Source organism: Pteropus medius, unplaced genomic scaffold (assembly GCF_902729225.1).
Source record: "Pteropus medius unplaced genomic scaffold, Ma_sr-lr_union100, whole genome shotgun sequence".
NCBI classification, from domain to species: domain Eukaryota; kingdom Metazoa; phylum Chordata; class Mammalia; order Chiroptera; family Pteropodidae; genus Pteropus; species Pteropus medius.
In genome coordinates this window covers 18,476,125-18,489,103 of record NW_024349802.1, presented here as the reverse complement: position 1 = coordinate 18,489,103, position 12,979 = coordinate 18,476,125, and the positions used below count along the sequence as shown (strand labels likewise).

The 12,979-nt window shown below is 35.4% G+C and overlaps 1 protein-coding gene and 1 pseudogene across 36 annotated transcripts in view; one reads left to right on the top strand and one right to left on the bottom strand.

Annotated features, from left to right (window-relative positions):
* Positions 1-12,979, top strand: part of ZNF300 (zinc finger protein 300) — a 56,046-nt gene that overhangs the window by 21,485 nt on the left and 21,582 nt on the right. For 15 of the 36 annotated variants that reach the window (XM_039836581.1, XM_039836623.1, XM_039836610.1 and 12 more), the window contains exons 1-5: positions 9-237; positions 2,789-2,907; positions 3,378-3,529; positions 4,795-4,907; positions 5,140-5,235. The gene's annotated coding sequence lies outside the window, so the exon portion shown is untranslated. Of the gene's footprint in view, positions 1-5; positions 238-1,767; positions 2,224-2,788; positions 2,908-3,377; positions 3,530-4,699; positions 4,908-5,139; positions 5,236-12,979 lie in introns of those variants that run through there. The other 21 variants (XM_039836628.1, XM_039836618.1, XM_039836617.1 and 18 more) reach the window with 11 other exon arrangements.
* Positions 6,734-6,852, bottom strand: LOC120581869 (uncharacterized; annotated as a pseudogene).

Sequence of the window (12,979 nt, the reverse complement as noted above, 5' to 3'; positions counted from 1 at the left end):
CTGCGCTCCCCGCCCCAGTTTCCAGTCCTCTCCGCAAAGAAGACTCAGAGGGAGGCACAGGTGGCACTTAGCAACAAGCCTACTCCATTAGCGACCAGACCTACTCCATTTCAAGAATTCTACTGGGTGGGATCACATTTCACCAAAAGTTTGGGCTCTTCACTCTGGAATTTGACTTTGAGTTGAAGGCCTTTTGTACTTCTTGCGGTCCGCCTTTCCACTTCCCTGAGAGGACCTGTGAGTATAAAGTATGAAAAAAGGGGAAATGCAACTCAGAGATTTATTTAAAATGCCTGCAAATAGAAGCTAACAATGCTTTAAATTAGTATTTTGTGATGAAGTTGGATATTTTCTAAGCACACACATTTATATAGATTACATAAATATGAAGATCAATAGCTAACTCATCTGAGTAATATTTAAAAAGAAAACTTGAAAAAGCTGAGAGACAATTTTCCTCCACAGGACAGTTCAGTATCATGAAGATACTGTTGTTCCAAATTGATTTATTGCAACGTTAATCAGTGTCCTGATTGATATCTATAATTCCAGGGAAACTGGTTATTTAGAAAAAATAATATTGGATAATCACCTTCCGTGTTATAACAGTTTTTATATGACATAAATTTTCAACAAAAGGAAATGTCTATACAGCATTTACTATTGTATAATAAAGAATCTGGCTGGCTTTTGTTCAGTGTTCCTAGGAAGTAACCTCTAAATCCTTGGAATAAAGAATTTGGCTAGCAAAATAAAGATTTTGCTTTTGGTTCCTGGGAGGTAGCCTCTAAATCCTTGGACTGTCCCTGTTATTCAACAGGAATGTCTCTGTTATTCATGGTAGGCCCTGATAGTTTATGCTAACTGGATGACTCATGGTGGGCCCCTAGATAGAAGACTGGCCACCCTACAAAAACCAACCATGTGATTAAACAGTTGGGGCCTTGAACCACAGGATATCATTTGGACAACCTCTTGACCTCTGAGGAGTAGAGGGGAGGTGGAGTTTGAGTTTATCTTCATGGCCAATCATGCCTAGGTAATGAAATCGCAATAAAAACTAAGCTCAGGTGAACTTCCCTGGTTGGCAATACTCTGTGTATTGTCACACAGTTAATGTGCTGGGAGGGTCACACATCCCGACTCAACACAGAGAGAACAACAGTTGCTTTTTGTGACCCAGACCTTACACTACGAGTCTCTCCCTTTGGGTAGTTCTTATTCATATTTTATTGCTATAATAAAACTGTAATCATAAGTATATAGATAGCCTCGACTTATGATGGCTAAACTTACAGTTTTTCAAATTTATGATGCTGCAAAAATGATATGCATTCAGTAGAAATTGGTTAGGCTAAGCCATGATATTCAGTAGGTTAAATGCATTTCTGACTTATGATATATTCAACTTATAATGGGTTTATTGAGAGGTAACCCCATTGTAAGTTGAGCATCTATAGTGCTTTCCTGAATTTTGTCTGTGAGTCATTGAAGTGAATTATCAAACCTGAATGAATTCTGGGAACCCCTGAATTTTTAGCCCACTGGCCAGAAGTGAGGGTATACTAAGAACCCCTGAGTTTACAGCTGGTGACTGAAGTGAGGGCAGTCTTGTGTAAGACTGTGCCCTTAACCTGTGAAGTCTGGTCTAGTTCCAAGTAGTTGGTGTCAGATCATTGCAGCTATATACCATGCACGGTTATAGGTGCTTTGAATGTATTAACTAATTTAATACTCATAACAACTCTATGAAGTAGGTTCTATTATTAACTACATGGGTCTGTGTGCCAATGGGGTCTCTGTGTGGCCAGTGATTTGTGGAATTTCTGTACCTAGTGATTCAGTGACTTGTGGAAATCATTAACAGGGACCAGGGGCTGATAAAGGTCAGTCCCAGTCTACTAGAAAAGTCTTCACCTTACAATCTCTGCAGGTCAGAGGCCACTGCCAAGTCGAAGACCCTCAGATGTTTTCTCAAACCACCATCTCGCTCCATCACTCAGTCCTCACGGAAGAAAACATCCTTTGAACATAAGACCAAATAAATCTAAAGGGATAGGATTATTATTGTCAGTTCTCTCTATAGCCAAAGACCACTAGGAACCCCGTATTGAACAAGTTGGGTTTATTCCTCTAGCATCAAGTTAGGAACTTGCGCACAATGGGGACCCGCAGGGACATCTCACTCACAGGGTCAGCCTTTCCACTTCCCTGAGACGACCTGTGAGTATAAAGTATGGTGATTTTTGAGGCAGGCTTAAGCAAGTGGGCTTTGCTCTGAATTGGATATCGTCAGGAAGTGGGATAATTCAATGATTGGGAATTTTAATAAATCTTACCTAGAAAAATGAAAGACTAGACTGAGACTAAAACTGTAATAGGTACAAAAGTAGCAGTCCTTCAGGTTAACTGGTAGAGGGTGGTATTTGGTATTTTGTGGATTGGACAGTGTTGTTGTTTTGTCTGTGTTAAAACATGATTTCAGAGAAGTCTTGTTTTTGTCTTATTCTGCCGTGGTCACAGTGTGGCCTTGTCTGATGTCGATGTTCTATGTAATTATGTTAAATAGGAGAGTTGTGAGTGCCAGGCCAGCTCTCAGATGTGAGGGGCTGTTTTTCTCTCTTTCTCATGTGAGCTGTGATTTCAGCCCTGCCTCTATCTAAGTTTATTGAAATCGTTATATATTCTGTTCAACAAACATTTATTAAACATCTCGTATTTGCTTGTTGCAGAGTTGGGTGTCCAAATGTGAACATGACTGTTTCTTTCCATATTTATTTTGATAAAGCCTAAGGTACCCCATACGAAATAGTCTCTCTAACATGGGATCACTCACTTCCTGTGAATGAGTTCAGCAGTTCATCCCTATCTTCATGACCCGTCCTGGGACTGCGAAAAATTTACCAGGTAAATATTTTCTTGCATTGTGGTATATTCCCACTTATCAGTGGTTCCAACCTATCACTATTTTCTTATGTAGACAACTGCACTGTTGAAAATCAGCAATAAAAATATGAAAGAACTGTTAGGATTTTGCTGGTTGCTTCTGTCTAAGGAATATGGATGCATTCCTCAAATTTGTATTTGGTTATTCCCATTCTTATTGCCAGAGAACTGCTTCATCTGCAGTTAAATAAGTATATACACATATTCACGATTATTGTCTCACGATAGAATCCTACAAATAGAATTACTAGAATTGCTGGTTCAAGGGAGAACAATAAGGTGTTAGTAAATCAACAGAAAACGTATCTGCATTTATTGAATTAAAAATACACCTTGTCTAAGTTCTACATGATCATATTCTAATCACGAGGACTTTCTCTACATGGTGCTTGCTGACCCCTTTGTATGGACCAAACAACCTTCTCTTGTAGGGTGGCCTGTTATCCACTTGACTTCTGGTGGTCATCGTTTTTAGACTAGTGAATGTCAGTTCTGGCCCTTGGAGACTCGAGTCTGTCTCCCAGTCGTGATTCCCCAGACCTCCACCCTTTTAGAAGAGAAGCAAGAAATAACCAGGTCTCAGGTGAGTTGCTTCCTTATTTTATACATGGTTTCTATACAATCAAATGGAAAAGGGCAGAAAGCTAAACATTAGGATTGGGGGAAATGTAGAGCAAACAAAAGATAAAGACTTGGAAAGAGTTGCTATGTAGTATGGTAATGTGCAGATATGTGGTTTTAAACCACATAAAACTACTATTATAGTTCAAATATATGTATTTGTTATATATAAATTATATTAAATATAATACACTCACTATATTTAAATTATATATTTTTATATAAGTTTATAAATTAAAGCACAAATTTGTTCGATATCTTCTGGCAGCCACAGTGGAAAGGTAGAGGACATGTACATGATTTATATTCTCTCCACAAAGAGAATTCAGCTGATTTAGGAAGAAAAAAATATATTCTTTTAGGTCTTAGATGATGTCCTGACCTATACTCCTGTATAATTTTATCTTTTTTTTTTTGTGGTTGTGTCTTAAAATATTTATTTTAGAGGGCAGTCATCATAATGTCAGAGCCAAACTCCACAAGCATTATTTTTTATGAAACTCTGGTACAGTTTATCCAGGGATAAAACCTAGATAAGATGGAGTGATAAGCGTCTGTTTGTCTCCAAAGTAAATATTTCTCTCAAATAGGCTGTTCTTAAGTTATAATTCAGTGGCTAACGCTTGGCCAACAGGGATGTCTCATACTCCATAGCTTTTGCTATGTTCTCAGGGTTTGTGAATTTAGTCCTAACTTAATGCCAGTTTTTTCTCTATTTTTCAGTTTATAAAGTCATTTTACTGTTTTTTTTCTTCCTAGCCTGCATGAATTATCTCTACTTGGTGTAAACATTTTAAAAAGTAAATAGGAGTAAAAATTAAAACATGAAAGAACTTTTAACATTTCCTTCCTCCTGGGTTAACCTAGTACATACTAATAATTTGTGATGTTTAGATTTTTCTCTATCTGGAAGTTATTTATTCTATTTTTTAAAACATAAAGTCTCAACTTTAATATTTAACCAATTGACTATCTAGTTTTCCCAATACTGTTTGTTGAATAATTCACTTATTTGAAATGCTGCCTTTATTGAATTCCCATTTGTATAATTAGGCTTCTTTTGCTCTTCTGTTCTCTTGACGTGTTTGACTTTTTTTCTAAAGACAGAATTTTGCATCATTTTTCTCAATAGGCATAATGTAGAACTGGGCATATAGTTTTGTTTACTATGGTAAAAATGATGAGGATTATCCCTTCAGATTGAACAGGAGCATGCTATTATTATAGAGTCCAGTGTCGTTTGAGGATGTGGCTGTGAATTTCACCCAGGAGGAGAGGCAGTCACTGGACCCTGTACAAGGATGTGATGCTGGAGAACCTCAGCTACCTGGTCTCAGTGGGTAAGGATAGCTTTCCTAAATAACTCAGCATCATCCAATCCAGTGCCTCTCCTTTCTCCTTTGATTGAGTTGAGTAGGTTCCTGACATATGTAAGGATTTTGTGCTCTTTCCTCTCTCCAGTGGAAGGTCATTACTTTACTGAGGTCCAGCTGGACAGCTTCATTGTGAGGCTTTTAAACAGTACCCTTTCTTCTTCCTCCAATGTATTCATCTATGATGTCTTTATAATAGGGTATCCAGCTTCCAAACCAGATGTCATCTCTAAGTTGGAACAAAGAGAAGAGCCATGGATCATAAAGGGAGACCTATCAAATGGGATCTATCCAGGTAAAAATCTGGCAGATGGGAGACAAAAGAGAAGTAAAATCTCAGTTTCTTTGTTCTTATTTTTCATTGGCTGGTGGCTGAGACTTGTTTCTACCCAGATCTGTAGCTTCTGTTCCATCTTGCTCCTATGCTGAGCATGTGGTAGGTATTCAACAACTATTTAAGTACTAATAGAACATGTACAGAGAGAAATTTCTTACTGATCCACCAGTAATTTTTTATGATCCACTCAGTAATTTCAAATTTCATATTGATCCACTCAGTAATCGTATCTTTAGTGCCTTTCTAAAAGAAATTTAAAGGCAGCAGAACGCTAATGTTTTTCAGTAACATAGGTTGTATGTAGAAAGACATGACATCAAGATTCATGGCTGTAAAAAATTGCATGTCCAATATACTTTCGGAGTTCAGTGAAAATTATAGTCTAAAGAGATGGGGCATAGTTTATGCAGGCATTTTTTTAAAGCATGAACCAGTAACTTTGAAGTGTATCTGAATTGTGGGTTAGGCAGAAAGAGGAGGATGAGGGCAAGCTCTAGGAAAGAAGATGTACAAATTCTTGCATTTAGGAATCAATATGGCTTTTCTGGCAGAAATTTTCTAGGCTTACTTGATTTCAGTAAAAAGATGTTTATTGGGGAATAGTGGAATATAAGCTTGGATGCACAGTGTGAGTATAATTAATGTTGCATTAGATATATCCAGAAATTTTCTATTATTTTTTAAATAGCTTGGAGCTATAACTCACATGCCATACAATTCACCCATTTGAAGTAAATAAATCAGTGTTTTTTTGTATATTCACAGGTATGTGTAACCATCACCATAGTCAATTTTAAAACATTTTTATCACTTCCAAAAGAAACCTTGTACCCTTTAGCTGTCACATGTCTGTTCTCCATCTTTCCAGCCCTAAGCAATCACTGTCTACTCTATGTCTCTATTGATTTGCCTATTCTTGATATTTAATTTAAATGTAGTCATGTAATATATGGTCTTTTGTAACTGGCTTCTTTCACTTAACATAGTGTTTTCCAGGGTCGTTCACATTATAGCATGTATCAGTACTTCATTCTTTTTTGGCAAATAATATTGCATTGTGTGGAGATACTACATTTTGTTTATCCGTTCATCAGTTGATGGACATTTGGCTTGCTTCCACCTTTTGGCTACATGAATAATGCTACTATAAACATTCATATATAAGTTTTTATGTAGACATATGTTTTATTTTTCCTTTGATATGAACCTAGGGGTGGAATTGCTGGGTCATATAGCAACTCTGTGTTTAACCAAAACAATCCCTGATGTCTATGTTGAGCATCTTTTCTTGTGCCTATGGCCATTTATGTATCTTCTTTGGAAAATAGTCTATTCAGATCCTTTGTCCATTTTTTCTTTTCTTTTTTCTTTTTTTTTTAGGTGAGGCAACCCTTGGTTGACCTCACAGATTTCAAGGACCTTGTCAGGTTACAATCCCTTATTTTTTTATTTTTTATGCCTACAGCACCTGATCTTCCTAGGTGGTCTCCCATCCAAGCACTAACCAGGCCTGACCCTGCTTAGCTTCTGAGATCAGATGAGATCAGGCTTGTTCAGGGTAGCATGGCTGTAAACTTTGTCCATTTTTGAATTGAGTTATTTATCTTTTTATTGCTCAGTTGTAAGAATTCTTTATATAGATAAATTTCTTATAGAACTTTATATAAAACTTATATAAAATTCTTTATATAGATATAGTTGTTTATATAGATTTTTTAATATCATATGTCTCTTATCAGATACATGTTTTGCAAATACTTCCTCCCATTCTGTGGATTGTCTTTTCACTTTCTTGATAGTCACCTTTGAAGCACAAGAGTTTTTAATTTTGATGAAGCCTAGTTTATCTATTTTTCTTTTGTTTCTCATGTTTTTGGTGTCATATCGAAGAATCCATTGCCAAATACAAAATCATGAAGATTTACCCCACAAATTTTTTCTGAAATTTTCATACTGTTAGCTTTGACATTTATGTATTTGATCCATTTTGAGTGAATTTTTACATGTGGTCTGAGGTAAGGGTCCCACTTTATTCTCTTGCGTGTGGCTATTTATTGTTCCAGCACCATTTATTGAAAATATATTCTTTTCCCATTGAATGGTCTTGGCACCCTTGCAAAAAAACCCAATAAGCCATAAATGAAAGGGTTTATTTCTAGACTGTATATTCTGCTGATCTATTTATCTGTCTTTATAACAATATCACACTCTCTTAATTACTGTTGTTTGTAATAAATTTTGAAATTGAGAAGTGTAATTTTTGAAACATTATTTTTTCTTTTTCAAGATTGTTTTGGCTCTTCAGGGTTCATATGAATTTTAGAATCTCAGTGTTAATTTCTACAAATAAGTGTCTTCAGATTCTGATGCGGATTGGTTGAATTTGTAGATCAACTTGAGGTGTATAACCGTCTTAACAATATTGCCTTCTGACCCAGGACCATGAAATGTTTTCTCCATTTGTTTATATCTTTAATTTCTTTCAACGATGTTTTATAGTTTTGTAATTCTTTGTTAAATTTATTTCTTAGTATTTTATTCTATTTGATGCTATTGGAAATGGAAATGTTTCATTAATTCCAATTTTGGATTGTCCATTGCAAGTGTATAGAAATACAATTGATTTTTGTATATTGGTTTGGTATTCTAAAAACTTGCTGAACTCATATATTAGTTCCAGAAGTTTTTTATTTGATTCCTTAAGATTTTCTATATAAATGATTTTGTCATCTCCAAATGGAGATACTTTTAAACATTTCTTTACATGTTGGATACCTTTTATTTCTTTTTCTTGCTTAATTGCCCTGGCTAGAACCTTCAGTAAAATGTTGAATAAAATGGTGAGTAGACATCCTTGTCTTGTTCCTGATCTTATGGAGAAAAATCCAGTTTTTCACTGTTAAGTATGTTAGCTGTAAGTTGTCATGCCCTTTGTCAAGTTGACAAAGTCTTTATTCTAGTTTGTTGAGTGTTTTTATCATGAAGATGTGTTGGATTTTGACGAATGCATTTTTTGCATCTATTTAGATTATCTATTTATATGAGGTATTACTGAATTTTAATTAATAGATTTTTAGATAATAAACCAACCTTACATTCCTGGATAAGTTCCACTTGGTGATGGTGTATAATTCTTTTTATATGTTGCTCGAATTGGTTTGCTAGTTGTGTTGTGAGTCTGCAGGACCACCCTCGGGTTTGACGATTTGCTAGAAGGACTCACAGACTTAAAAAAAACTGTTCTACTTGCGATTATGATTTATTTCATTGAAAGAATTTATCAGTCTAGGTCTGGACTTCTCTTTGTGGGGAGATTTTTATTTACTAAGTTTTTTCTTGATGTGGATCTATTTAGATTATCTAGTTTTTTATGAGTCGGTTTCGGTAATTCATGTCTTTCAAAGAGTTTTTCCGCTTTGTCAAAATTGTCAAATTCATCGATATAAAGTTTTTTATAATATTCCCTTATTCTTTTATATCTGTAGGATCTAGTATACAGATGTTCTTTCATTCCTGATACAGCTACTTTATGTCTTCTTTTTTTCCTAATCACTAGCTAAACCACATCAATTTTATTATTTTTTTAAATAATCAGGGTTTGATGTCATTGATTTTTCAATACCATTTGCCCATTTTCTATTTCATTGATTTCCCTTATATATTTATGTTTCCTGTCTTCTACTTATTTGGGATTCGATTTGTTAATTTTCTAGCTTCTTAAGGTGGAAGCGTAGGTCATTGACTTGAGAATGGTTTTGCTTTCTAATATGAGCATTTAAGTACAGGTAGTTTTCACTTTGTATGATAATGAGGGACCATAAAATTACCATGGAAGCCAAAACTCTGCAAAATAATCTTTATAATCAATAGGAAAAATTATAATTTTTTGTGACTTTTAAACTTTTTTGTCAAAACATTAAAAACTATATCTTACTGGTCATTATAACTGTGTACAGAGAGATGAAAATATAGTAAAACTGTTTACTACTCTGCAATTTAAAACATGGAAAATGTGTCATTTCTTTTCAAAGATTCTATGTAGAGTAGCTTGAACAGTACTTGCCTTTTTACCATTGTATAACTATGATATCGAGTGAGCCTGTTTTCTGTGTCTTAGTGAATTGTCATACTCTTTTCTAAGGTTGGATTAGCTTCCAAGACTTTAGACTTTGTGCTTTCAGTGTTGTGAAATATGTCCAAAATAAGGTGACTAGGTGTCTAGGTATCCTCCCTGAGGTTTGTTGAGCTTCTTGGAAGTGTAAATTAATGTTTTCCATGAAATGTGTTAATTTTTAAGACATTTCTCCAAATATTTTTTTCGCCTCTTTCTCTCCCCCTTTTCTAGCATGCCAGCTACACATATGCTGGAATGCTTAATATTGCTCCACAGATAGCAGAGGTTCTGTTTATTTTTATAATAGATTTTTGTTCTTTGGGTTGGATAATTTCTAGTGATATATCCTTAAGTTTACTGATTCTGATTTTGCTTTCTGCTTTCTCAAATCTAATGAGCCCAGTTGGTGAAATTTCCATTTCAACCTTAGAATTTTCATGTGGTTCTTTTATTTTTTTAATTTATATAGTATAAATATTACTCTATCTTTAAATTTTGTCAAAGGCATAGAGTAAGCTAACTACCACAACAATCATAACATAGTAAAGCTCAATTACTCTCGAAATTTCTTCTTGCTGCCTCTTTATAGTCAAATCGGTTCTTTTATATACTTTCTTCTCTTGAAATTGCCTATCCATTACCTTTCTATGACTCTTTTGCTTTCAAATTCTCCCTGTTAAATTTCTAGCTGCTTTACTGTCAGCATTAAACTGTACCCTGTGGATTTGCATTATCTGTCATTGTCCTATAAACTCGGGATGGGAGTAGGAAAACCCTAGGAAAGAATGCCACAAGCTCCCCATTCTTACCTAATGAAGTAGAAGTGTTTGGTGAGTAAACACTTTACAGCTTGTGAGCTGTCTTTGGTAGTTTTCCAATGCCCTGAATTGGTAATTTTGCAAATCATGTTATTCAGTTTTATACCTGTTTTCTAAAGTGAATTCCATGACTACTACATTGTCACCATTGTCGGAAGTAAAGTTCATTTGTAATTACTCACATGATAAACTAACATGTTTTATTGTGTTTTAAATGGTCTCTTGCCCTTCAGATTTGCTCTCTTCATGGACCACTCTAAAACATCCATTTATTTTTTTCTGTCCTGCACTAAATCTTTATATGTTTTGTTTTATCTCTTTATTCTTTCAGACAGGGATACTAGACTTGATACCCCTCAATTGGATGTACTTGGAGATGTTTCCTTCCATAAGGAGATACTGGGAAGTGTCACAAGAGATCATTCATTGTACTACATTTTAAAAGTCTGGCAAGGTGATGACCTGCTGGAGTGAGATCAGGAAAATCGAGACAGGCTTTTTAGGCTAGTTATGATCATCAACAGCAAAACAGTAATTAAGGAGTTAGGCCGTACATATAATGCATTTGAAAAAATAGTTTATAATTTCACAGAGCTAGAAACTTCAAGACAAAGATTGTGTAAATATAATTCATTTGAAAAGAGCTTGAAATATAATATAAACCTATTCTGTTGTAATAGGGGTTATGCAAGAAAAAGCACTGATTTTTGGATATGGGAGAACACCTGGTTCTTCCTATTTTAAACATAAATAACTTCATAATAGAGTTTGAAGATAGTATGAAAAGATCAGCAGTAAACAATGTTTTATTCAATATGTGAATGTTGAAGCTGAGAAGAACTGTGTATGTATTGAATGTGGAAAATCTTTTCTTAAAAAGTCACAGTTCATTATACATCAAAGAATTTATAATGGAGAAAAATCTTGTGATTGCAGTGCATGTGGGAAAGCCTTCAATGAGAAGTCACATCTCATTGTACATCAGAGAACTCATACTGAGGAGAAACCTTATGAATGTTCTGTATGTGGGAAAGCCTTCTCTTAAAAATCATCCCTCATTATACATCAGAAAGTTCGTGCTGGAGAAAAACCATATGAATGTAGTAACTATTGGAAAGCTTTCCCCTAGAAGTCACCCCTCATTATACATTAGAGAATTCACACTGGAGAGAAACCTCATGAATGTAGAGAGTGTGAGAAGGCCTTCTTTCAGAAGTCACAGCTGATTATACATCGTAGAGCTCATATTAGAGAGAAGCCATATGAGTTGGCTTGTGTCTGTGAATGGACCCGGGTCTTGGAATTGACACTTATTGTTCATTTCTCCCTTTTACTGTGCATCTCTAGGAGCTTATTGTGGTGGAAAGACACTGGTTTTAAAGTCAGATGGTCATGGGTTTTAATCCTTCTTCCACTAGCAGATTGTCTAACTTCAGGGAAGCCTTTTTTTAACCCTGTGTCTGTTCCATCATCTGTATGTGAAATCCTAACACAGATCATTTTCTCAGCTAATATTTTTTCCCTTTATTGTCTCTCTCTATTCTCTTGTAGTAGGCTGTTAATACCACTATATACATGTTTAAAATTGATTTGCATTCCAAATATTTTGCTTTTGATTTTCCGCATTTCCTGCCCTGTCCTATGTCCATTTCACTGCTCCTGTATCTGGTGGCCTAACTCATGCCATGTTAAGGAGACTTCAGTTACTTTTAATTTATTTATTTTGCAAACACATATAAATGATTGTGTTTGCATATAAAGACCTTGTGTGGTCCCTCCACAGTTCCTGTTTTACCCCCTCCCTGTGGCACCAACTATTTTTCCTGAGCATTGAGTGGCCCTCAGAGAAAAGCCATTAGGAATGGGGAAGACATGCCTGGGATAGCTCACCTGGGCAAATATGATGTCTGGACATAAAAAATCCCACCTGCTATCTCTAAAATGCTATTGTGTTCTTTGCTATGGGCTCAACTTTTCTCCCATGAGAATCTTCAGGGAAGCACCCTGATTGGAGAAGTCACATATGGCGGCAATATAGTGGCCTATGTGGCTACATGTGGTGTCTGCATAACAGTTTTAGCACTCAGATAAATATAGGTGAAGTGTGAAGCAATTATACAACTTTAATTATGGTTGAATACTATCAAATGAAAACTGAAAAGAAAAGTAAAAGTACTTTACAGTAGAAAACTTTTTGTAAAGATATAGCTCCACGTAATGTGTACCTTCTAAAATCTTTATATCACATTGTTAGCCAGTTTTGTTTTTAACATAGCTATGGGGTAGCCTACTTTGTATGAACAGATATTGAAATATGAAAATAGTAGCCGACTGCATTCAGGCAGGCATTGAAGAAAGACCATATGAGGACATGAGAAGATGGTGGTTGTCTGTAAGCCAGGGAGAGGACCTGACCATGTTGACACCTTGATCTTGGTCTTCCAGTCTCCGGAACTGTGAGAAAATAAATTTCTGTTGTTTAAGCACCACCCCTACCTCCCCAAATAGTGAAGCATGCCATGTAGTGGTCTAAAAATCAAAACAACACATATTATAACAGCATCACTCAGTACCTGCTAAAATGAATGTGAAGATTACAGAAGCTAGTGTCTTATACTCCAATAATGAAAAAACAGAAAAAAGTGACCAATGAAGGCAGAAAACAAGACTGAAAAGAATCTAATCTCAATCGACTTTAAAGCATTTATCTAAGAAATAAATGCATATTGCACAAGCAATGAAGGCCAGTGTTTTGACAAGCAATTTAATT